Source organism: Peromyscus eremicus, chromosome 4, assembly GCF_949786415.1.
Source record: "Peromyscus eremicus chromosome 4, PerEre_H2_v1, whole genome shotgun sequence".
Classification (NCBI taxonomy): Eukaryota; Metazoa; Chordata; class Mammalia; order Rodentia; family Cricetidae; genus Peromyscus; species Peromyscus eremicus.
Genome location: NC_081419.1, coordinates 109,694,655 through 109,719,415, shown reverse-complemented (window position 1 = coordinate 109,719,415; position 24,761 = coordinate 109,694,655). Strand labels below are relative to the sequence as shown.

Sequence of the window (24,761 nt, the reverse complement as noted above, 5' to 3'; positions counted from 1 at the left end):
TTCTCGCATCAACTACTGACAGTATGCCATCCAAAATGGACAAACAGGACACAAAACAAAGGACTACTGATCCTTGCCAAGACAAGTGTGGTTGCAGCTTTGGCAACAGGTGTCCTGTGAGGCAAGGACAATATGGCACCATCACTGAAGTGGCCTTTGCAATCCGGAAAAGACACAGTACCCCTTTCTTTGAAGGCATTTGAACAGGCAGTGGGCTGATGGCTTCTGGTGTGCAGTAGGACAGTAGCTGAAACAGTTATTCTTGAAATTGTAACTAGGCTGACAGAGTCTAACCTCTCAATGGCAGACTGGCATTTAATAAAGGAGATGAAGCCACCCACAAGCTGAGAAGAATGGGAAGCTGAATTCCAAAAACACCAGCAATTTCCAGAATTTAAAATCCTGAATCATGACAGGACACTGGCAGAATTCAAGTTTATCTGGTACACGCACAGAATGTGAGGTTGAGCTGTAGGCCTTGTGTACATCCTACTTCACAAATGAGTCTGTCAGATATGTTAAGCCTGTAGGCCAAAGATGATGCCTCAATATGCAGAGAAACCTCGAGTGACTGTCCAGGAAGCTGGCTGTTTCTGTCATAATTCATTTTTTAGAAGTCACTTGTGTACACTTCCTGTTTTACTAGGTAATATTATTTCCTTCTCGGATCTCTGAGGAAGTTGAACATTAGATAGTTATAGGTACAGTTTTCCTTGTTAAGAAATTCAGAAAAGAAACTCACTAAGAGGTGTTAAGTGTGTAAGTTTGAAAGACATCATAAGATAGTTTTCTGTTGGTAATAGAAGTTAAGATAGAAAGTGAATTAGGTATACTTTGGACTCACCAAAATAGGATAGATAATGGAATATTTTCATCTCTGAATTTGTCAAATGCAAATGGACTAGCCATTGTTGATGCATTTATTGCTCGTATATATTGTATATAGTTATTGTACTTATTGTATATAGTTTTTCTTCTATTAGTCATAACTTTCTTTATATTTTTATTTTTAATGTATATAGTTTTTCTTCTATTAGTTATAACTTTCTTTATATTTTTATTTTTATTAGACAAAAAAGGGGAAATGTGGTGATATTTTATTTGTGCTTAATAAATAAAGCCTGCTCAGAGATCAGGGGGAAAAAGGCCAGCCATTTTAAGTAAACAAAGAAGTCAGGAAGCACATACCCTTAATCCCATCACTTAGCAGGCAGGATCTCTGTGTGTTCAAGGCCACACTAGGGAACAGAGCCAAGCATGGTGACACACACCTTCAATCCCAGTACCAACCATAGAGACCTAGAGGTCTGTACAGACAGACAGACAGTGATAGAGCTGTGTAAGAAGAGGAAGTGAGGTAGCTGTGCTAAGAGCCAATGAGAGGGCAGAAAAGCAAGGCATATAAGCCTGGGTAGACAGGAAGTCACGCTCTTTTGGAAGCTGTGGAGCCGGTGAGGTGAGGTTAGCTGGTGGCTTTCTGTATTTCCCTAATCTCTCTAAGGCTTTAACCCAAATTTCTGGCTCCGTGTTTTTTTATTTAATAAGACCATTTAGAAATTCGGCTACATCTCCAATCCTGGATTCACAGAATCTTAAGACCTGCAGGAGTTTAAGTGGCTACACACCCAGCACTCCTAAATTCTGAGGCTGAAATTGCTAAGTGGCCCACACAAAGTCACAGAGCTACTTAGGGATATCACAAAGCCAGAGGACAATCGCCAGAAGACTAAGATCTAGAACTCATAAGTGAAAAGTCCCTGGCAAGAGCAAAGAGATAATATTTACAAGAGAGTGAACTCAATCCATCTGTGTCTGGCACAAAATTCTCTCCCTGTGCTGTATGAGGTTGATGCCGGAAAAAAATCTGTTACCCTATCTGAATCCTGACCCTATTTCATAAGCTCTAGAACATGTGTGTATATACCATGGGCATATGGAGGGGAAGGGTCAAGGATGTGAAGTCAAGAAACAATAACTCAACACCGTAACACTCCCCACAAAGCACCACTTTAGTTTCCATTTTGGCTCATTTTAAGACAGGGCAGGAATTCTCTACCAGCAAATGGTTAGGCTGTCCTTTCTAAACAAAGGATCTATTAAAGTGTATTTTGAAGTTTAATTTTTTTTAATTAATGTTTTCTAGAAAAGGGGCCAGAAGTGTGGCATGTTTATTTTTAACAAATTGACTGGCCAAGTGGGAAAAAAATGCACGCATAACTATGTTCTTACGGTACCAGCATGTTATAGACATTTACGGCTCCGGGCCCAGAGTCATGAATAAACATTTTGTTCTGAGGGGGATTATGATATATTGGTTTAAGCAATAGGGAAACTACTTACCTGCAAAGAACGTGTGTTTTCAAATTTAGTCAGGGCAAAGTTATTGTGAAAGGCAGTTAAATGTAGTTATTTTATTGTTACTGTTGTTGTTGTTATGTTTTGTTTCGGGCTTCTTACATTTCTGGGCTCAAACTTTACCAAGCACCTGGTTTTTCCTAAACAACTACTTCCGTCTCCCTTTTCTCCTCCTTCCCTCTCCTCCCCCACTGTCCTCCTTCGCCATTCCTCTCCTTGTTTCTCTTTCCTAGAACTGATTTTACTTCCTACGTGGAACAAAAGCCCATGTCTGGGGTAGCTACATGTGCATCAGCCAGCTGGACAACTGAGAACTATTTCATGAGATATAGAAAAGTTGCCTTTCCATGATGTTACTTTATTCTTCTTTCTGATTTGGCTGCTGTATCAAGGTAGCTATTTAAAGGTAGGACATTGGTCATTTCTGATGATAAAAATAAGAAGATATTGTTTGTTGTTGGGCTTTTTTTTTTTTTTTACTCTTTTGGGGGGCCCACTACCTAGCTCCCAAATAAATCACACATGGAAGCTTATTCTTACTTAGGAATGCCCGGGCCTTAGCTTTGCTTAGTTTCTTGCCAGCTTTTCTACTCTTTAAATGATCCCATCTACCTTTTGCCTCTGGGCTTTTCCCTCTGGGCTTTTCCTGTTCTCTTAGTCTGTAAATCTTACTCTTACTCCATGGCCTGCAGTGTAGCTGGGTGGCTGGCCCCTGGAGGAGTCCTCCCGCTTCTCTAGCTGCTAGATCTATGCCTCCTCCCAGACTTCTCCCTCTATATACTCTCTCTGCCCCACCTATCCTTTCTCCTGCCTTGCTATTGGCCAGTTCTTTATTAAATCATCAGGTGCTTCACAGAGTTAAACAAATGCAACATAAACAAAAGTAACACACCTTAAAATAATATTCTACTACAATTGTTCCTTTGAATGCTTAAAATAATAGCATTCAGCAGTAGCAGCAGCTCATGCTTCATAACTCACAGGCCAACAAGAAATGTATGGTGTCTGTTGACCCGACCTTTGCACTCTGGCTGAGTCTCAATTCTCATCTTCTTTGACAGCCCTCTTATCATGCCTCCTTCTTGACACACATGTCAACCGGCATCTAAGATGCTATACTCCCTTGGTTTTCTTTGTAGTCTGCAATTTTTCTCTTATCCCTGATCTTTAATATTGACTCTCCCTAAGCACCCTATTCTAAGAGCAAATTCCCTGAAAGTCAGTCCTCAGAACTCATGGCTTCCTGTATGCATTCACTTTTTCTTGTCCTCACCCACTTACAGCTCTCATATTTGCCCACCTTCTGCCCAGATCTCAATTCCTGTATCTAGTCAATTACAGGGTATATCTAGCTTCACTTGAAAATCTATCTAATGGGAATCTCAAATCTTACAGATCTCAAACCGGCTTCCAAACTTACACCACACAAACTTCTTGCTCAACATAGTCATGCAGAATCTTCTGTTCTTCTGCTTTGGAGTACTTACATCTACCATCACCACCACTAACAGTTTTAGGCGTTATCCACCAGATAACACAGAATTCTATTTTAGCACCTTGGGACCTCAACTCAAAGACTACCTTCTCAGGAACTCCTTTCCTCTCTGTGCTTCCTAAAACTGTAACATGCCCCTTTTCTTTTCTTTTTTTTTTTTTTTTTTTTTGGTTTTTCAAGACAGGGTTTCTCTGTGTAGCTTTGTGCCTTTCCTGGAACTCACTTGGTAGCCCAGGCCGGCCTCGAACTCACAGAGATCCGCCTGGCTCTGCCTCCCGAGTGCTGGGATTAAAGGCGTGCGCCACCACCGCCCGGCAACATGCCCCTTTTCTATCTGATACAATTACCAGTAACTACATACACTAACTGTGTTATTTTTAGTTCTAGAACATAATTATCAAGCTTTTTAAATTCCTGTATGAAGCCCCAACTCCTAGATCAATAAGGCAACCATACATAATGGTTGAGTGAAGAACTAAATACTCCTCTACAGCTTGTCTCTTTCCACTGACATGACCTGCACAGCTGTAAAGATACACGGACCAGATCAGTAGGACAGAGGACTAACTGCAGCTGAGTGTGTCTGTCTGATGTTTCCTGCTTTCTGATGGCTATACAACATTCTGCCATCTGACTCGAATCTACATAATTATTAAACCACTGGTTTACCATAGGATAGTCCATCTTTTTTGCTATCATCAAAAATTCTAGAAATAATCACCTTCCTTAAATGGCTATCTGATTATAGCCTCATACTATATTCCAAGAAAAAAATTATATACTTAAAATGTTATGCACACCATTCACCTGCAATTCAGTAATTCTGAATCAATCAATGCTAGCAAAAACACATTAAAGCAGCATTATTCAAAGAGAGATCTACAAAGGGCAAACTTCATTACTGGTCCACAATGTGGTAGGTAAAGTAATTGAGAATAAACATTTAGAAACATTTGCAAAATATTAGGCAAGGCAATTTTTTTTTCTTCTTTTAGGTAAAGTCTTGCTATGTAGCCCTTGCTGGCTTGGAACTCTCTTTGTAGACCAGGTTGGCCCCAAACTCAAGAAGATTCACCTGTCTCCACCTTCTCAGTGCTGGGATTAAAACTGTGTACCACTATGCTTAGCCTTTCACATATGTAGTGCGTACACAAACAAAACATAATAAACATATCTATACATACATATAAGACTTCACTTTGCAGACTTTTCATTTTCTTTTTCTGGTTTATGTTTTATGGTTTTACAGAAGTTTAAGTCAAAAACAGACTGGGAAACATGACCCATTCACCACAGCTTAAGGAAGAAATAGCATTTTATTTTTACTAACACCATCATAAAAACGGAATCATCTTTTTAACTCTCATTTGAGTCATTGACTAATACTATACCATTACTGCCTTAATTTGCATTTTAATGCTGATGTTTGTCTGTGTTCTCATGTCACGGATCATGTTATCATTTTTTTTTAACTATCTGTTTTATGTTTTCCACATAACTCTAATTCGGTACTTAGCTTTGGACAAGGTTTATTTTAAAAGTTCTTTGAATCTGAAGGATATTAGCTTTTTATTTGAGATAAAAATTGCAAACATTTCCCCAGTATATTGTATATCTCCCAACAGCTTGAGATGGTTTTCCAATGTACCAAATTTATAAAAATGAAAATAAAATGTTTAAATGCCTGTGTAGCCACAAAGTTGAGGCATTTTTTTTCACTGTTTCTACTGAGAAATACCTCCCCCGCCACCACCACATAGAGACTGTAAGAAGATCTCTCTAAATCTGACCCATACTTACAATTTGCATTGTTTTGACTCCTTGGATGCCTTTTACATAAATAGTGTGGCAGAGCTCCTGCTGTAGCCTTCCAGATGACAGGCAAGTGTTCCAACACTTTTCATTAAATAATTCATCTTTTTCCTACCAATCTAAAATATCAAGTTTATCAGGTACTAAATTACCATAAGTTTATATCTAAAAATAGATTTTCCATATTTTATTCATTGGTTGAGCCTTGTGTCCGTACCCATGCTCACCGGGGCTTCATATACTATAAATGCCTGGGGTGGCAAGTGGCTCTGATGCAACTTTCCTATAATCTGCAAGACAAGACAGGTTCATTCATTCTTCCAGGTGAAGCTCCAACTCATTGTGTCAAATTCCCTGGTTTTGACAGGAGTGGAACTAAGCATATCACGTATTTGAACACAATTAATATTTTAATCTAACTGCACTGAAGCTGCCTTCCCAAGAAGATATTTCTCTCTAAGCTAAATGGATTTCATGTCCTAAAATTAAGTTTTGAATCTTCCTATGCTTAATAGCAAGACATTTCTAGGTAAATTACTGGCAACTTTTGTATCATTCTTTATTTTGTACTATTAGAATTATTTAAAGTGAAAACTCTTATTTTATATTCATAGTTCAATCATCAATCAATTTTTACATAATTTGCTTACTTTTTTATGTAATTTGTAAATAGCTGTGATCCACCATATGGGTTCTGGGAACCAAACTTAAATTTGTAATTTGAAACTGGGCCTCCCTATGGAGGCCCAGCTGGCCAGGAACTCACTTTGTCGACCAGGCTGGCCTCAGACTCATAGAGATCTGAGTGCTTCCAACTTTTGAGTGTTTTAATTAAAGGTGTGTGCCACCATGCCCAGCTACTCATTAAATTTATTTAAACACACACACACACACACACACACACACACACACACACACACACACACAATCTTAATCAACAATCAGAATATTTGTAATAATTTTTAGGTGAGTTTAAACATACTACTTTATTCATGTTTTCATTCTTCCAGTTAAGAAAAATCAAACACACGTTAAAGGTATCTCAGGTATCAGCACAATTGAAAACTAATAATTTAAGTATAGGAATAGTCTCCAATAATCTAGAAAAATATATAAAACATGTATACATATATTACTTTATAAGATGGGATTTGAGAGGTCTTAAAAGGGGAAATGGATAAAATAGAAGGACAAATAACAGCAACTGGAAAGCTTAAGGAAGCCTTCCACATGACAGGTACCATTTATTTTGATTGCTGGGTGTTAAGATGTGAAGATATCAAAGTGACAGTATTCTAGGAATAGAAATATATAAATATCCAAAGGAGGCCAAAGTTGTGCTGAAGCACAGAGTAGGCTAAAAAGGGAACAGAGCAGTAAGCAGGTCATTTGGAACACAAGATTCACTTCATTCATGTCTGACAGAAATGGGAGCTGGTGATGAACAAAGCTCTGCTTTGAGGAAAGGAATCTGGAGACAGGATGCAAACCCAGGGCAATTTTGGATGACTGAGGCACGAAGTGGAACAGTTTAAAAACAAGATTCCCAAGTTCCAGACATTCATTCCCTTTGTTGAAGGTAGGGTCTGAGGATTGGAGAGCAGGCTCACTTGTTAAAAGCACTGGCTGCTCTTCCAGAGAATTGAGGTTTGAATCCTAGCACCCACATGATGGTTCACAACTATCTGTAACTCCAATTCCAGGGATCGGATGCCCCCTTCTGACTTTCACAAGCATGTATGTGGCACACAGCTATACATGAAGGCAAAAGAGTCAAATATGTAAAATAATAATAATAATAATAATAACAATAATAATAATAAAATGAAAGGTAGGGTATATATTTGCTCCCCTTAATGCCAGACTTTGTGACTTATTCAACAAACTAATGCAGCAGGAACAACACTGGACCTGTCCTCAAGTCCTGACATTATAACAATGGCTTTTTTTTTTAAAACCACCAATCTCTCAGGACACTTTGTCTTGCAACTCAGCTAGTGTATGAGGAAGTCCCAGGCAGTCCACAGATAGCCCACATGGTACTTCACTCCAGGCTGTTCACAGCAATGTATACGAAAGGTCTCCATCATAGAAGAGGCAGCCAATCAAAAGCCTCTAGAGGATGCAGCAAGATGTCTCTACCCAACTCCATCCTAGCTGCAGATCTGAGGCCATTGCTGTTCTAAGCACTCAGGACTGGGTTGACTTGCCCAACTCCACCCTAGCTGTAGATTTGAGGCCACTGCTGTTCTAAGTGCTCAGGACTGGGTTGACCTGATGTACAACAACAGTAACTGCAACAATATAAAGATCAGTTCAGATCAATGAGGGAAGCAGCAGTGAGACCGGGAGCAACTGAGGTCAGGCTAATTGACACTGTGAAGATGCAGTCAACGGGAAAATGTAGACTGAAATGAAAATGACTATTTGTAGGGTCTTTTTTTCAGTCTTGATTTCTTACCACAATCACCCTCATCGAACGGAAATGGATCTTTTGGATAAGTCAGCTTTCCGTTCCTTAACAAAATACCTGAGGAAATTTCAAAGAAAAAAAGGTTTATGTTGGCGTGTGGTTCTCAATGTTTCCAGCCATGGTTGCTTGGCCCCTTGCTTTGGGCCTAGAGCAACGCAGCACATCATGCTGGAGGCACATTGCTGTAGAAGCCCATTACCCTATGATTGAAACACAAATGGTAAAGAGGTAAAAACGAGGGCCCTGCAATGTCCTTTAAAAGTATGCACTGGGGAGGCAGAAGTAAGTGGAACTCTGAGTTGAGGCCAGCCCGGTCAATAGTGAGTTCCGGGACAGTCAGAGCTACATAGAGAAACTGTCTCGAAAACAAAAAACAAAAAAAAGCATGTTTCAGCAATCTAAAATTTCTTGCCAGACTCCCCCCACCAGTTCTCATAGTTTCTGCCACTCTCTAACCAAGCCGGGCACTAATTCCTTAATATGCAGGCTTTGGGGTACATCGAAGGTCCAAATTGCAGCAGTTACAAGGCAGGTAACATAATAAAAACTGGAGATACTCTACAGACAACATTTGGGCATTCAGTGTACAACAGTGGTTCTCAACGTGTGCACAAGACCACTTTAAGGGCCCATAATGTCAAGAAAAAAAAAAAAAAAAAAACGTCACAACAAATTAAATCTTATTTGCCACTTCTCACTCTCATGGTCTCACAAGTCAGAGTTTGGAAGAGGTTTCGTCACCTTTGAGATCTGAGCAGACCGACTGCAAGGGAGAGTAAGAGAAGCCAAGTGCTTCTGTTCAACAAGACACAGAAGAGATTTGCAGAAATATTAGGTGGTATCACTCTTCTCATCAAATTTTCACTGCTTGAAAACCCATTGAACAGAGTGTAGGTCTTTAATCCCAGTATCTGCAGAGGCAGACAGATCTCTGTAAATTCAAGGCAAGCCTCATCTACATGGTCATTTTCAGACCAACCATAGTTACATAACGAGAGACACTATCTCAAAATAAATAGATAGATGGATGGATGGGTAGACAGACAGACAGATCACTGTGACAAACTGCTGGAGAAGAAAAGTCATTAGTGATCTAACCCAGCTGTGGACTCTATATACTACAATACTGATCTGTCATCAAAGCAAGCCAGACACACAGTTATTCATGTTAACATAATATGGGTTTATTAAAGCTAGTTAAATATTTTTATATTCTCATTTTGCTATCTAATGCAGCAAATATTTATGACATAAGCCATATGACAAAAGCTTTTTAGATCCTAAGGGGTTTTCTTAAGAGAATAGAAGGGTTTGAGATTAAAATGTTCATCCTATGCTGACTCACAGAGTATATACATGTATGTTAAAAACACAATGGATGAAAGAAGCCTTGGGTTATATCCCAAGCCCACAAAACTAAAACAAGTATGAAAGATATTAAGAATGGAGATGGGAGAGGGGAGTATGTGGGATTTCCACAAGAGTAAGTCCCAGCATGTGGCATCATCAGCTTTATAATTTGGATAGATGGGACACTCAGATGGCTTTTTTATACAAACGTTTAATGCTCTTCATAATAATTTTGCTGAGAAGCAGCTCTAAACTACAAAGAACATGATAGGGACAATCAAATCATCTGTCTCTGGTTACATATGCCAATAGTAAAATGTCTTACCTTTGTTCCAGATGACACATGGCCCTAAAAATTCTGTGACATAATGAACAGGGGGGAAAGACGTGTAACAAGTCAATAGACACAAACTGTTAACGTAAGTTGTAATTTGTGTTAATTAAGAACTTTCCTCGGGCTGGAAAGATGGCTCAGCAGTTAAGAGCATTGGTTGCTCTTCCAGAGGACTCGGGTTCAATTCCCAGCACCCACACGGCAGCTCACAACTGTCTGTAACTCCAGTTCTAGAAGATCTAATGCTCTCTTCTGGCCTCTTTAAGTTCTAGGCACACACATACATGGTCCACAGACATACAGGCAAGCAAAATACACACACACACACACACACACACACACACACACACACACACACATTTTTTTAATGTAAACATCACCCCAAATGCTAAATTTGATGAAACTATTAAATTATTCTTCTAACAAAGCATTAAGTTTTTCTAAAACATAGGTCTATCTGTGAGCAATACAGAGAAGTATGAGGCAAGATTTCTCCAAGTCTTCTCATAATCATGGGTAAGCCATTCTACTAAGTACGGCAAGAACATTCCAGATAATGAGCAACTGCGGAAAAGATGTTAGCCTGTAACTACACCCTAATTGTCGTGCTAGAAACCTCATCCAACTACTGAGGGATCTGGATGCAGAGATCCATGACTAGGCCCCAGGTGGATCTCTGGGAGTCCAATTAGCGAGAATGAGGAGGGTTTATATGAGCGAGAATTGTTGAGACCAAGGTTGGATAAAGCACAGAGACAATAGCCAAACGAACGGAAACATATGACAATGGCTGAGGGGTCACCAACTGGATCAGGCCCTCTGAGTGGGTGAGACAGTTGATTAGCCTGATCTGTTTGGGAGGCATCCAGGCAGTGGCACCGGGTCCTGTGCTCATTGCATGAGTCGGCTGTTTGAAACCTGGGGCCTATGCAGGGTCCCTTGGCTCGGCCTGGGAGGAGGGGACTGGACCTACCTGGACTGAGTCTACCAGGTTGATCTCAGTCTGTGGGGAAGGCTTTGCCCTGGAGGAGATTGGAATGGGGGGCGGGCTGGGGGGAAGGTGAGGGGGGCGGGAGGGAGGAGAACAAGGGAATCTGTGGCTGATAAGTAGAACTGAATTGTATTGCAAAATAAAAATTAAAAAAAAAAAAAAGAAAGAAAACTGTGTGAAGCCTTCAATGTACCCCAGCTTTCTGAAACAGCTGCAAAGGCATGGTCAGTGCCCTGGTTTGTCTGTCTTATCCACTCGACTCCTTCTTCTACCGCATAGAGTTTCTACTGGGAAAGACTGTAACTATGACCATCAAAGATGTTCTACTCAAGATTGTGGGCTGAAGCCTGAAGGGGAAGCATACATCTGAGAGACACCACATGCAAACACAAATGCACACACACACAAACACACACACGTACACATCTACACACACATGTGCACAGATGCACACACATGCACAAACACATGAAAGATTTTTTTTTTTTTTTTTTGCTCATTTTTGGGCGCCTAGTTTGGAGACCTCAGTCATATAACAATTGGAACCCAGATCCCATAGATTCTATTTCTCACCATATACTGAGGCCTCATAGTCATCATCCATATCCAATCCAAGGAGGAAAGAAGGAAGATAGGACACAGGGTTTCCTAAGCATTGCTTTAGATTTGACACACTCAGCTCACAATCTGGTGGTGAGGCAAAGTCATTACTACAGTAAGGCTACATCAGCAGTCCCCACGGTTGGGTAGCCGGGCACCATTCTAGCTCTTTCTGTAACTCTTTTCTAACCAAGGCTTGTAGTATGATGGACAGTTGGCATGTGTCCCCGGGGCATTGGTTCCACTGCAATGCACATCTCTGACACTTATGAAATGTGAACACGCCACAAAAGACTTCATCTCCAGAGCAGGAAGCCTAGCGCTGTCCAAACCACACTTGGGATAAGGAGTTTCCCAATGGGATGCATGCACAGCATTGCAAAGAGGAAGCTGCAGCACTGCAGACCTGAATCAGACAGTCTCACAGCTGCTGTGCACACCAAAGCAGGGAGGAAGCATGCAGGAAGCACAGACAATATGCCTAAGGATTTACAACATAACATGAAACAGAATGCACCTGCATGTACCTATGGTGGGACACCTTGCACAGCCTTGATGCAGGGGAGGGGCCTGGACCTGCCTCTACTGAATGGACCAGGCTCTGCTGACTCCCCATGGGAGGCCTTACCTTGTTGGAGGAGGGAATGGGAGGTGAGTTGGGTGGGGGGAGGCTGGAGGGGCAGAAGGAGGGAAGAGAGGGGAATCTGTGGTTGGTATGTAAAATGAATAAAAAATTCCTTAATAAAAAAAAAAACCAGAATGCAAGTCTATTTGTCCTAGAATGCAAAGGAAACAGGGGCAGATCAACCTAGCTACAGGAATCAGGAATACAGTGGCTGTTCATAGACAATAACTTTGATTAGATCGTGAGTGTGAGAAACAAAATTATAAACATGACTCCTTACAAAGGAAACAAATTGTTCCTCAACTAAGCCAAAGGGGACTGTTCAAAATTCTGATACAAGTATTCATTCCTTAAAGGATGCTCCTTTCCATAAGGAACGCCAGGAGATCCGATTTGTGTTATAACTGACTTAAGGAATCACGGATAGATGGCCTGCCCCAGAATCACACACTATGCAAGTGTTCCACCACAGAGCCACACTCCCAGCTTGGGAAACGCTGAAATTTAAAGGGCGTTCATACTTGAAGGCTCTATCTAGCCAGCTCAGCATGGAAGGAGTAGACTGACTGTAGTATCATAAAGGGGACTCCTCTGCCGTCCCCAGTCACTCAGTCAGTCTGTAAACCTGAGTGGTCTTTGCCTAGGAGATGTATTCACTCAATGTGACGACAGGGCTAATTATTAATGTGATAGTGGAATGGCTGTATCTTTTATATCGTGGATCTGCTTGCTGTAAGTGTGCAGATTCAAAACCCGGGGGTGGTCAAAAAAATTGAATACATATTTTCAGTTTTCATTCACAGTTCCTGCTTCATAAATTACAGCCTACAGTACACAAGAGAAACTAGAATTTCTCCTCACAGACTCTAACCTTACCCCGCCTTTCAGTCTTCTAAATAGCCCTAAAAACAAAGCAAAACAAAAAACAAAACAAAAAGCCCTCTACTGACCTACATCATAACCACCAAGTTTCTAAGATCCCCTTCATCATTCCAGAACTACCCTGTCTCATAGTCTAAAGAGAAGAATGCTGCATGGGTAGGCAAGAAGAATCTGGTCAAGGCAGGCCCTGCTGGGTATTAACAGTCATGCCTTTGGAATCAAGTCCCAGAAAAGCCCAAAAGGTTTCCAGTTAGCTGAATACTTCCAAGTTCCTGGAAGTTGGAGCAACCAGGAAGACACGCAAGTTCCCCATCCCCTTCCTATCTCTCACCCTAGGCACACCTTCATCCTTCTTACTAGCCTTCATAGTGTATCAGTTAGCTCAGGCACATGTTTTCTTGAGTTCTGTGGAGTTTTTGAGCAAATTAATCAGGCCTAAGGAAGAGAATGAGGGAAACCTGAGCGGTGGGTAAGAAGCCCAGGGGAAAGCACCTGAGGATTGGCAGGGACAGTCTTGAGAATGGAGCCCTGGACCTTTGTGATCTGGTACTCTGCTCTGTGTTGAACACCTGGGTGGAGTTCACTGCAGAAATAACTGCTCACTGGATGGGAAGGAGAAGTCCCCACAGCTGGTGGTGGAAGTCCCCTACGTTTGGCTGAGGTATGAGACTGCAGGGAAAACATGGCCACTTTGTTTTCTCTGGTGTAACAAACATGCAAAAAGCAAACAAATAAGTGTTCATTAATCCTATTTAAAAACACTGTGGCCCTGTCCTGGCTCAGTCCTAACCTGACTCAGGTACCTTTCCTATGTTCTGGAATATAGTTCTCTTCCTCTATTGTAAGAACCTATTTTATTTTTAAGATTTTATTTATTTCATCTATATCAGTGCTCCATCTGCATGTACTCCTTCATTCCAGAAGAGGGCATCAGTACCCACTACAGATGGTTGTGAGACACCATGCGGTTGCTGAGAACTGAACTCAGGACCTCTGGAAGAGGAGACAGTGCTCTTAATCACTGAGCAATTTCTCCAGCCCCAAGGACCTATTTTTAACATCAGTAAGAATCATCAGCCATTTACAACAGTTGTGCTCTAAGAAAACACATTGAAGTAAAAAGTTCCTCTTAATTCAGTAACCCTTTTATATTAAGGTATATTCTTCAAATAATCAGCCACTTAGTATTGTAAATTGTATATACATGGGAGACAGTATTTATTTAGTATGTAAGGAATCCTGGTATGGCCATGGACTCTGGGACTATCATAGAGCTCACAGGTAGTTTCCTGGGCTCTACAATCTGCATAAAAGGCTGCAATGGTCTGGCCTGTTCAGTTTCCAGCCAGTTGAGTTACGGGGAGGACATAGATCCTAGTGGGGGGGTTTGTCCATCACTGGGAATGTGCTTTGCAAGGGGTTCTAAGAACCCTTTCCCTCCCGGTGTCATCAGGGCCATGAGATAAAAGGATTCCCTATCATGATATTTTGCCTCCCCAGAGTTCCAAAACACTAAGACGAACGGACCATCGACTGAATTTTCCAAAACTATAATAAACCTTCCGTCCTTTTTAGTTGATTTTCTCTGGTATTCTGTTGTAGTAATGGAAAGCTAAATAATACAGAGTCCCCTATTAAAGATTGCGCCCCTAAGTATCCAACAATCTCACAGATATATGGTTCTTTATTTCTAAGATGTGCTTGGGGGGGGGGGGGTTAGAAAGTGTGAGAAAGCAGCTTTCCCAAGAACCTACAGGCCAAACTGTCTCAATGTATATCTGGTGGCAGAGCAGAGATATGAATTATTTATGATAGCAAATATATAACAGATACTCCTAACTTTGCTGTTAGGGGGAACTAGCATTTCAATTTCAATGAAGATCAATGTCTAAGAATCCGATTTCCAAAAACCACACTTCTGTAATTCAACATTATATCTATCACACTTTCGGCACTATTCTGATCAGAGCTTATCAGACATTATCCTCATTCTGTAATTGATACACACTTTTTTTTCTGTGTATCATCTTCGATGTCAAAATCTACAGAATAAAACTTTTAGGGAAAATGTAATCACTTTCCTAATTTCATCATAATAATTGCACAATAAGTAGTCTGCATGTAGCAGACACATGAAGGCCAATTTTGTAGCTCATTACTGATATCACTAAAGTTCACAACTGTAGCACACTCACGTAGTGTTTACATATGAATGCTGAGTTTACACTATTAGTTCAGTTTATCATAGATAAGCCAACTACTTCAACTCCTCTGTGTCCAATTCCAAGATCAGAAAGTGATTCTTCCCCACACCCAATTTTCAGTCATCTAGTAAGTGCCCTGGTTTTCCCTTGTACTACCTAGAGGTGGATGGATGATTTATAATAATATGGACAACTGCTTCAGGAACTCTTGGGCAAGCAGAACTGAGCCTGTCCTGGGGGAAGATGGCCTCACACTGCACACTGGAGCAAGAACTAAGCTCCCATCAGCATCACAAATATGCCATTGTAAATAAAACAAGGAAGGGTCCCACATGGTAACTTCTCTACCCAGAAGTGTTCAGAGAGCAACAACCTCACCATCAAGACCACACTAGAGTAATGCAGGTAGGAACATAAGGCCAGAATGACCAGTTATTTTGGAATACTCTAAAATCTGAGGAATCCGTTACTTGGGGTGACAGCTTCATCCAACACCCACCCCATAGCACGCATGCCTGTATCTTTCTTGGTATCCACAGATATCTTCCTGAATGTAAATTGTCTTCAGAATCAAAGTCCCCAAACACTCTAGGCACGGTGGAAACATGGCTGCCATCGCAGCAGAAGCCAAAGCATTGTGATTTAGAGACTAGTCTGGGCAACATAGAAAAACTCTCAAAACAGTAAAAAATAGTTAAAAGGGTTTTTTGTTTGTTCGTTTGTTTGTTATTTTTTAATTAAGCCCCTAAGCACTCTTTGGAGCCTGGACAGTAAGCAGATGCCATCCATTCTGAAAAGCAAAAGGTACCAGTTGAAAACTAAGGCAACTGCCAGGCTAACATTAATTCTGTAAAATGCAGGCACCTTTCAGAGACTGTGAGATTACAAGAAAACACACCCAGAAACACCCTCAACCTTGTTCTAGTCAATAACACCAGACAATCACAACTCATGCTCTTAAAAAAGAAGTCCTACTCCAAAAAACCACAGATGAGCCAGTTTTAGTGAAGTATGTCCATAATCCGAGCACTACAAAGACTGGGCCAGGAGCGTCAGGGGTTCAAGGCCACTCAGAACTATACAAGCAGACTTCATTTCCCAAAGGCTGAAAAACATGAAGATTTGACAAATTGTATTGGTCAACACCATCTCGGTTTCCTAGAAAGATGTTACCCTGGGAAAAGAGAGGGACCTAGTTAATCAAGATGGGCTGATGGGCTTGATATATTTCAATATAAAAATGTATGTACTGAGGGGCTTTCTTTATAACAGCTCACACGCATGAGCGCTGCAGCCATCAGCCATTCTTATAAAATAGTCATTCTTCACAAAGCCTAGCAAGCACCGATTGTAAATTGAGTAATTTGATGTTTTAATTCAGCTTCCAGTGGCATATGTTAAGAACATAAAAATGGCTTCTTAAACAGTTTGGGTTGTAATTATTGAAAACAAAAGAATTAATCAAAGGTTAATTCACTAATTAATTTTTTAAATGCACACCTTTTTAAAGAAACACTGCATTATAGGATTCTGTATTACAGAGAAGCCACCTCTTCCTTGGAGGAGGGGCTGTAAGAAGATGGGCTCTCCACTAGGAATTCACAGCCACGGTAGCCTCAGTGTTGCATATTTCTTTCCAATAACAAAGAGAAGCCTTAAAACTAGACTTAAAAGCTTCAGAGATGGCTCAGAGGTTAAGAGCACTGGCTGCACTTCCAGAGGTCCTGAGTTCAATTCCCAGCAACCACAAGGTGGCTCACAGCCATCTGTAATGAGATCTGGTACCCTCTTCTGGCGTGCAGGCATACATGGAGGTAGAATATTGTATACATAATAACTAAATAAATCTTTTTTAAAAAAAAACTAGACTTTAAATATCTCTTCATAGAAACCTAAAGGAAACAATAAAAGACTTTTGTTTCCAATGTCTTGATTCCTAAGAAGCAAATGGATAAAGCCAGGTGGGAAACTGATCAAAGGCAATGAATTTCTTCAAAACAGAAATTAAAAGCATTGACTTCACATCACCTATCCCGATAACGTATTTCCAAAAATGTTGCTGAATTCCATGGCATCAATGGATAAACGGAGATATAAATGTGCCAACCTCCACTTCTATCTCTCCTTTCCCAGCGGGAACAGGGAGGAGGAGGCTGGACGGAGCTGGGTTGCCACAGAGGGTAAGAGACCTTAAGCCGCCCCTCCCATCTTTTCAATTTTCATCGCCAAGGCAATAAGCTCCACTCGGGGCCTTTGTTTTTCTTAGCTAAGAATCCTGATGAAGAGAAATATGTCAGGAAATTTAATAAATAAGCCTATGATTTTATTTTACACTTATAGTATGTGTTTGGTATAAAAACCTCAATTTCTGTGAGCTGGAGAGCTAGCTCAGCAGTTAAGAGCACTTTTCCAGAAGACCTGAGTTCAGTTCCCAGCATCTACTTCAGATGAGTCACAACTACTTATAACTCCAGCTACAGGGTATCCAATACTTCTGGCTATAACAGGCAGCCATACTCATATGCACATACTCCTACACACACACACATAGATATATATAATTATAAATAACAAAAATAAATTTTTTTTTAAATTTCAGTAAGTAATAAACATTGAGTAAAACTTTTTCTTCAAAGTTATTTTATGTTAATTAAAGTTTTGGCTTTTTTGTTTTGTTTTGTTTTGTTTTGTTTTGTTTTTGTTTTTGTTTTTCTGTGTAGCTTTGCACCTTTCCTGGAACTCATACTGTAGCCCAAGCTGGCCTCGAATTCACAAAGATCCGCCTGCCTCTGCCTCCCGAGTGCTGGGATTAAAGGTGTCCACCGCCACCACCCGGCTTTAAAGTATTTTAATATTTTAAGTAAAGTAAGTAAATGGTTTAGTTTAACTCAAGCTAATCATCTTCTACTATGTTATTTCTAATCAAATCCAATTTAAAAGGACAATGTAATAATGTCCATAGGCTTGTAATTCTGACTCTGGCCCTGAACCTTGTCATTCAAATGAGAAAAGTAATATATAGATTCTGAAACAGTGTCTGAGATTCTGACCCAAGAGAACCCAAGGCCCGAAAATGATCCAGATGAGTCATTTCCAGGAGCCCACACTCCAGAGGAGTGTGTGATTCAGGAGCCACCTTCTTTTCAAGCAAGGCTCTTTTTCAAACTTTAAACAGAAAAATCCCCACAGCACCTTACCAGAAGGACCAAGAACAGAATCCCACGACCACAATGACATCTGCAAACAGTCAAGTTTGAGTTCTGCCCACTGGTCACACTTAGCTCCAAACTCACTTCCTTTTAAGCAACACAATTTCTGAACAGGGTCTCCCGTAAGAAAGCTGCATCTTGGGTCTTTCCTCCCCTGCTTTTCATTGCATGGAATATCAGCCAGCATTACTGTGACCCACTGCGTGAGCAGAACACATGGGGAGGGCAGTATCTGCCTACTCTTCTTTTCTAAAATGACAGCTGTAGGCAACCTGTGTGATCAAAGATCCTGACACAGCTTGATGACTGACGTGTGAGCGTGAGTCATGACATGTGCCCTGGGCCAAACCATGGCATAGTAGCCAGCTGAGATGGAACTTCTTGTCAACTTTTAGTAAAACCGGCCCAAATAGTAGCATGACATACAGGATTTACTTAGGGTCCGCTAACAGGAAAGAGTAATGGAGTCATTTAATAGACTATTTCTGAAAGTCTGCTCTAATGCTCATACTACAATTTTTGTATATTTAAAGTGTACGTGATAAAATGATTTCTAAATGGTCATCCTATTAAAAGGTAAGTGAAAAGATGAAGAAACGTATAAATCAAAACTGTAACTATTTTCTATTTTCAAACACTCCCTAAAGAAAACAGGGGAGAAATTAAGGAACTAGTCCAAGAAAATAATAAATATCAGCATCACGCTTGGAGAACGCAGTGTGTTGGCAGTGACTTTAAAGCTGCAATCCAGTGTACAACAGCAAATCAGCAAACATATGATAGACGACATGGTGTCTCATTTAGGGTTTCTATGGCTGCGGTGAAACACTACGACCAAAAGGCAAGTTGGGGAGAAGACGGTTTATTTGGCTTACACTTCCATATTGCTGTTCATTATTGAAGGAAGTCAGGACAGGAACTCAAACAGGGCAGGATCCAGGATCCATCAGCAGGAGCTGATGCAGAGCCCATAGAGGAGTGCTGTATACTGGCTTACTTCCCACGGCTTGCTTAGCCTGCTTTCTTAGAGAACCAAGGACCACCAGGCCAGGGATGGAACCACCTCCATAGGCTGGGCCCTCCCTGACGATCACTAATTGAGAAAAAACCTTACAGCTGGATCTCATGGTGGCATTTCCTCAACGAGGCTTCTTCCTCTCTGATGCCTCTAGCTTGTGTCAAGCTGACACAGAAAACCAGCCAGTACTTGCGGCTCAGTGGTTAAGAGCACTTGCTGTTCTTGCATCTTGAAGACCAAGGTTTGGGACCCAGCACCCACATGTTGGCTCACACCCTCTCTAACTCTAGCTTCAGGAGATCCAACATCGTCTTCTGACCTCCCAAGTGTACACACACGTATAATACATATTCAAAAAAAATAATAACAAGCATAAGTTTGCTTGCAGGAAAGCTTTTATTTTTTTCAAGTATCTCAGGTTCTGAGAAATGGCTGGTAGAAAAATGTAGCTTTGATTAATATAATTGGGAAAATGGGTAAATGATCATTACTAATGACTAGCAATGTGATATGTTTTATGAACAAAATTCTTTGTAAATAAGAAATCCGAGAGAAAACAATTCTTTGAGAAGATGGTTTATTGGCTCAAGCTCTGGGACCATAGATGTAAACTATTAGATGTGCAACCTGCTAAAGCTGGTTAAGTGATCTATGGCTGGGAACAGAAAAAAAATGAGCAATCCATGGATTATTCCGCTGATTTTGACTAAAATTTTCAAGTGACAAAAGGGGGTCACATGAGGCCAAAGCACAGCTGTTACAATAAGCAGGAAAAGTCACATTCCAAGTAAATGCATCCTCATGGTTTCAGAATATGACTTACTGACACCCCACCCTCACCCCCGACCCCAGACACCACTACTGGAAACCTAACCTGGACATAAAATAAAAAGCAGGATTTATGTCATGATTTGAAGTAAGGCTGTGTACAGCTGTGCCAGGTCTATTTCAAAGTGAAACCCAGTACAATAATCAAACTTACCATCCCTCTAACGTGCAAGACGCAACACTAAATCCTAACATGATCTAAGAGAATGGAGAAAAAAAACTTTCCAGCAAGACAGCAGATGAGAAACCTTATCGACGCACTCCGGGAAAGGAAGCAGTCAGCATAACGTACAATACCCTCGATTTTTGCAAGAGTCAGTAGCTGTAAAAGAAGTTAGCAAGCCAGGTGAGATTTCCATGGGGAAGCACGCAGCAGCTGCGGGCTGGAGTCACTGCCAGCCACACGCAGCTGAGCTAGAGATGGAAACCCCCGGGAAGTGCTTCCCATCACACACAGCAGTGCTGGTGCCGTAGACAGACGGATGATCAAGGACTGGATACATAACTGACAGGGAGGCCCAGGAGCGGAAGAAGCCAAAGCAGAGGTGGGGCTCGGTTGAGGTCAATGGGCACCTACAGACAGCGGCCTCTCCACCCTCCCTTCCCGTACACACTGGTTCCTCAGAAAGGCGCAAGGGAAGAACTTCATCAGAGCCTTATACACTTACTTACAACCCCCGCCCCCACCTTGGCAGGGAGCGACGAGCTTAAGCATGACTAGAAAGCATGGCAGGCTCCCCCTCAAGGACTCCACTAAAATCATCAGGAACCCTCTGCAATAGCTCCTGCCCTGCCCTGCCCTGCCCTGCCCTGCACAACGGTGCCGATCCAGAGAGAGTATCAAGGGGGAGAACTGAGAATCAGAGCTGAACTCAAGGAATCTAGACCAGACACCATGTAACTGGACTATACTGACAGTTTTAGGTCTACGTGACACAAACTAAAGTCATATGAGAGGAGGGGGACCTCAGTTGAGAAAACACCTCCATAAAATCAGGCTGTGGACAAGCCTATAGGGCATTTTCTTAATTGGTGATGGATGGAGAGGGACCGAGTCCACTGTGCAGGATGCGATTTCCTGCACCGGTGGTCCTGAGTTCTATAAGAAAGCAGGCTGAGCAATCCCTGATGGGCAAGCCAGTAAGCAGCACCCCTCCCTGGCCTCTGCATCAGCTCCTGACTCCAGAGTCTGGCCCTCTTTTGAGCTCCTGTCCTGCCTTCCTTCAGTGATGAACAGCAATGTGGAAGGGTACGCCAAGTAAAGCCTTTCCTCCCCTACTTGCTTTTGGTCATGGTATTTCATCATAGCAATAGTAACCCAACTAGGACATGGACTGAACCCCAAATCTGGATTAATACATTTGAACTAGAAGTGGAAACTGCACCTCCCCCATCAGCATGGCTTGCTCCAAGAAACATCACCAGGAGGAAAAGAATTCAAATCCCATCCCACCAAGGAAGGAATAGTGACTAGTGTGATTTTTCAACCTACTTTTATTATATTTTGAACTATGTTTCTCTTAATTTCATTTTTTATTTTTAATTATTTAAAGCATCTATCTTAAAGAAATATTTTGTAATGGTCTTGGTTTAGTTTATAGCTTGATCAGTTTGTTATAAGGTTGCCCTATATATCTCTCTACCTACTCTATCTTATCCTTCCTACACACAACCCATACTTTCTCTCTCCTTCACACCTCTTCCCCTCTCTCCTTCATCCTCTTCTCTTTTTACTTAACTGTGGTATCTTACAAAATTTGGTGATCTCTAAACCCTGCAGAGCCTAAGTTTCTCAGCTTTGGCCCATATATTTTTTCCTCAACTGGAACACCGCTAATCCCTATCCTTCCTCAGCCTACATCCCTTCCACTCATGATCTTAGGACCTACTAGCCTAGTATACACATCATGCTAGCCTTATCTGCTGATCCTCCAGCAGTTATGGTACTTAAAGAGATTACTGTTTTAAAATGGCTGGTATGGAATTTGCATAGTGGGCCTACCCAGCTGCTGAGTTGCCTCTGTGGTTAACATCTTACTCCAAGAGTAATAGAAGGGTCATACCAGATCTCCTGAGCATGTAGACTGCATGTTTAAACTTCTGAACTATGAACCTCAACTTTTACCACAACCTATTTCCACTTGAATATTGCAAACACTTGAAATGAAAGTGCATAGCTTGTTAAAAAAACAAACAGGAAATTGGTGAAATAGCTCCAGATATGTATCAATGCAGTAACATAAGAAACATGACAAATAAAGGCAATACAACCCCCTGAAAAAAATACCAGTTTCATAGTGATGGCGCCTGTTTCAGTTTGTCATCTATTATTGTGATAAACATCATGACCTAACACAACATGGAAAAGAAAGGGTTTACTTCATCTTACAGATTACAGTCCATCACTGAAGGAAAGCAAGGCAGAAACTATGGAGGAATGATGCTTACTGACTCAATCCCCAGCTCATGTTCAGCAGCCTTCCTACAGTATAACCCCGGCCCACCTGTCTAGGGATGCTACTGCACACAGTGGACTAGGCTCTCCTACACTGATTACCAATAATAATAAATGCCCACAGATGTGCCCACAGTGACTGAGGCAATTTCTCAACTGAGTGTTAACTCTTCCCAGATATGTCAAGGTTGACAAGCAACATTAGCCATCACATCTCCCAGGAAGAGTAAATTAGATATGGAAATCCCAGAAAAAGGAATTTTTAAAGTCTCATCATAACAATGGTTAATGACATCGAAGATTATACAAATAAACTCCTAAATAAATTCAAAGAGCATATGAGAAACTTGACACAATACATGAAACAGGAATTCCGGCCGGGCGGTGGTGGCGCACGCCTTTAATCCCAGCACTCGGGAGGCAGAGCCAGGCGGATCTCTGTGAGTTCGAGGCCAGCTTGGGCTACCAAGTGAGTTCCAGGAGAGGCGCAAAGCTACACAGAAAAACCCTGTCTCGAAAAACCAAAAAAAAAAAAAAAAAAAAAAAAAAAAAAAAAATGAAACAGGAATTCCATAAACAGAAATACAGAAGAAAGACAAATTAAATTTTAGAAATGAAAATAAGTCAAATAAAAACTCAAAAGAAATTCTTATTAATGGAATGGATTAAGTGGAAGACAAATAAAAAAACAGAAGAATTAGAACATAGACAATTTTTTAAAATTATGGACAGAACATGCAAACACCATAGGACACCATTAAAAGACCCAATTTACAAATGATAAGAATGTACTTTCAGGTCAAAGGCACAAACATTATATTTAATAAAACCACCACTGAACACTTTATAGATCTTGAGAAAGAGATGACCACCCAGACTAGGGATGTACATAGAACAACAAACAAACAAGCCAGGAAAGGATCTCCCCACCAAGAGAAAAATACTAAATGTTTTAGCAGAAAAGCAGAAAGTTACAAGTTACATATAAAGGCAACACTCCTAGAATTATAGCAGATTGTTCAACAGAAACCCCAAAAGCCAGAAGACCATGAAATGATGTATTCCAAACGTTGGAAGACAGTAATTGCTGGTCCACATTACGATACTCAGCAAACTGTCTGTCTGTCTTAGTTAGGGTTTTTATTGCTGTGAAGAAGACACCATGACCAGGGCAACTCTTATAAGAAAACATCTAATTAGGGTAGCTCACTTACAGTTCAGAGGTTCAGTCCATTATCATCATGGCAGGGAGGATGGTGGCATGCAGGCAAACATGGTGCTGGAGTAGCTAAAAGTACTACATCTTGTAGGCAACAGGAAGTCAACCAAGTCACTGGGTGGTATCCTGAGCATAAGAAACCTCAAAGACAATCTGCATAGTGACATACTTCTTCCAACAAGGCCACACCTACTAATAGTGCCACTCCCTGTGAGATTATGGGGGCCAATTACATTCAAACTACCACACTGTCAGAACAGGAGAGAGAACTGTCCATGATATAAACAAGCTGAATGAATTCACGAACACTAACCTAATATTCTAGAAGATGCCTGGAGGAATCCTTGGAGAATGACAAACACATTCAGGAATGACTAATGCCCAGGAGAAGATAAATACAAATAGGAAGAAATCAAGCATCCAGCAACACATACCTTTCAATAGTAACTCTGAAAACTAATGCACTAAATTCCCCAATCAAAGAAGGAAGATTATCAGACAGACTTAAAAACAACAAATACAACAGTATTTGTTGCCTAAGAAAAGTACCTTATCATCGCATGCAGATACAACCTCAGGGTGAAAGGGTAGAAAGGGATATTCCAAGCAAATGGAACTAGAAAGTCAGCATGCGTCACTGCTGTAATAACTGAAAAACTATACTTCAGATCAAAATTAGAAGAGATAGAAAGGGTCACTTCATATTGAATGAGGGAAAAATTCATCGAAAGAAAATTACAATTCTAAACAGATGTTCACTGAACACAGGTGCACCAGTAATTTTGTTAAATCTAAGACACATTCACCATTAACAACAGGCGATTTCAATACCCAACTCCCAACCCACAGAATACAGACAGGGAAACATCTAAGTTAAATGACAGCATGCATCAAATGGACCTATGAAGCAG

General features: G+C 40.9%; 1 protein-coding gene across 2 annotated transcripts in view; it reads right to left on the bottom strand.

Annotated features, from left to right (window-relative positions):
- The window catches only part of Plcb4 (phospholipase C beta 4), a 383,472-nt gene that overhangs the window by 330,014 nt on the left and 28,697 nt on the right, over positions 1–24,761 (bottom strand). The gene's annotated exons all lie outside the window — the stretch shown is intronic.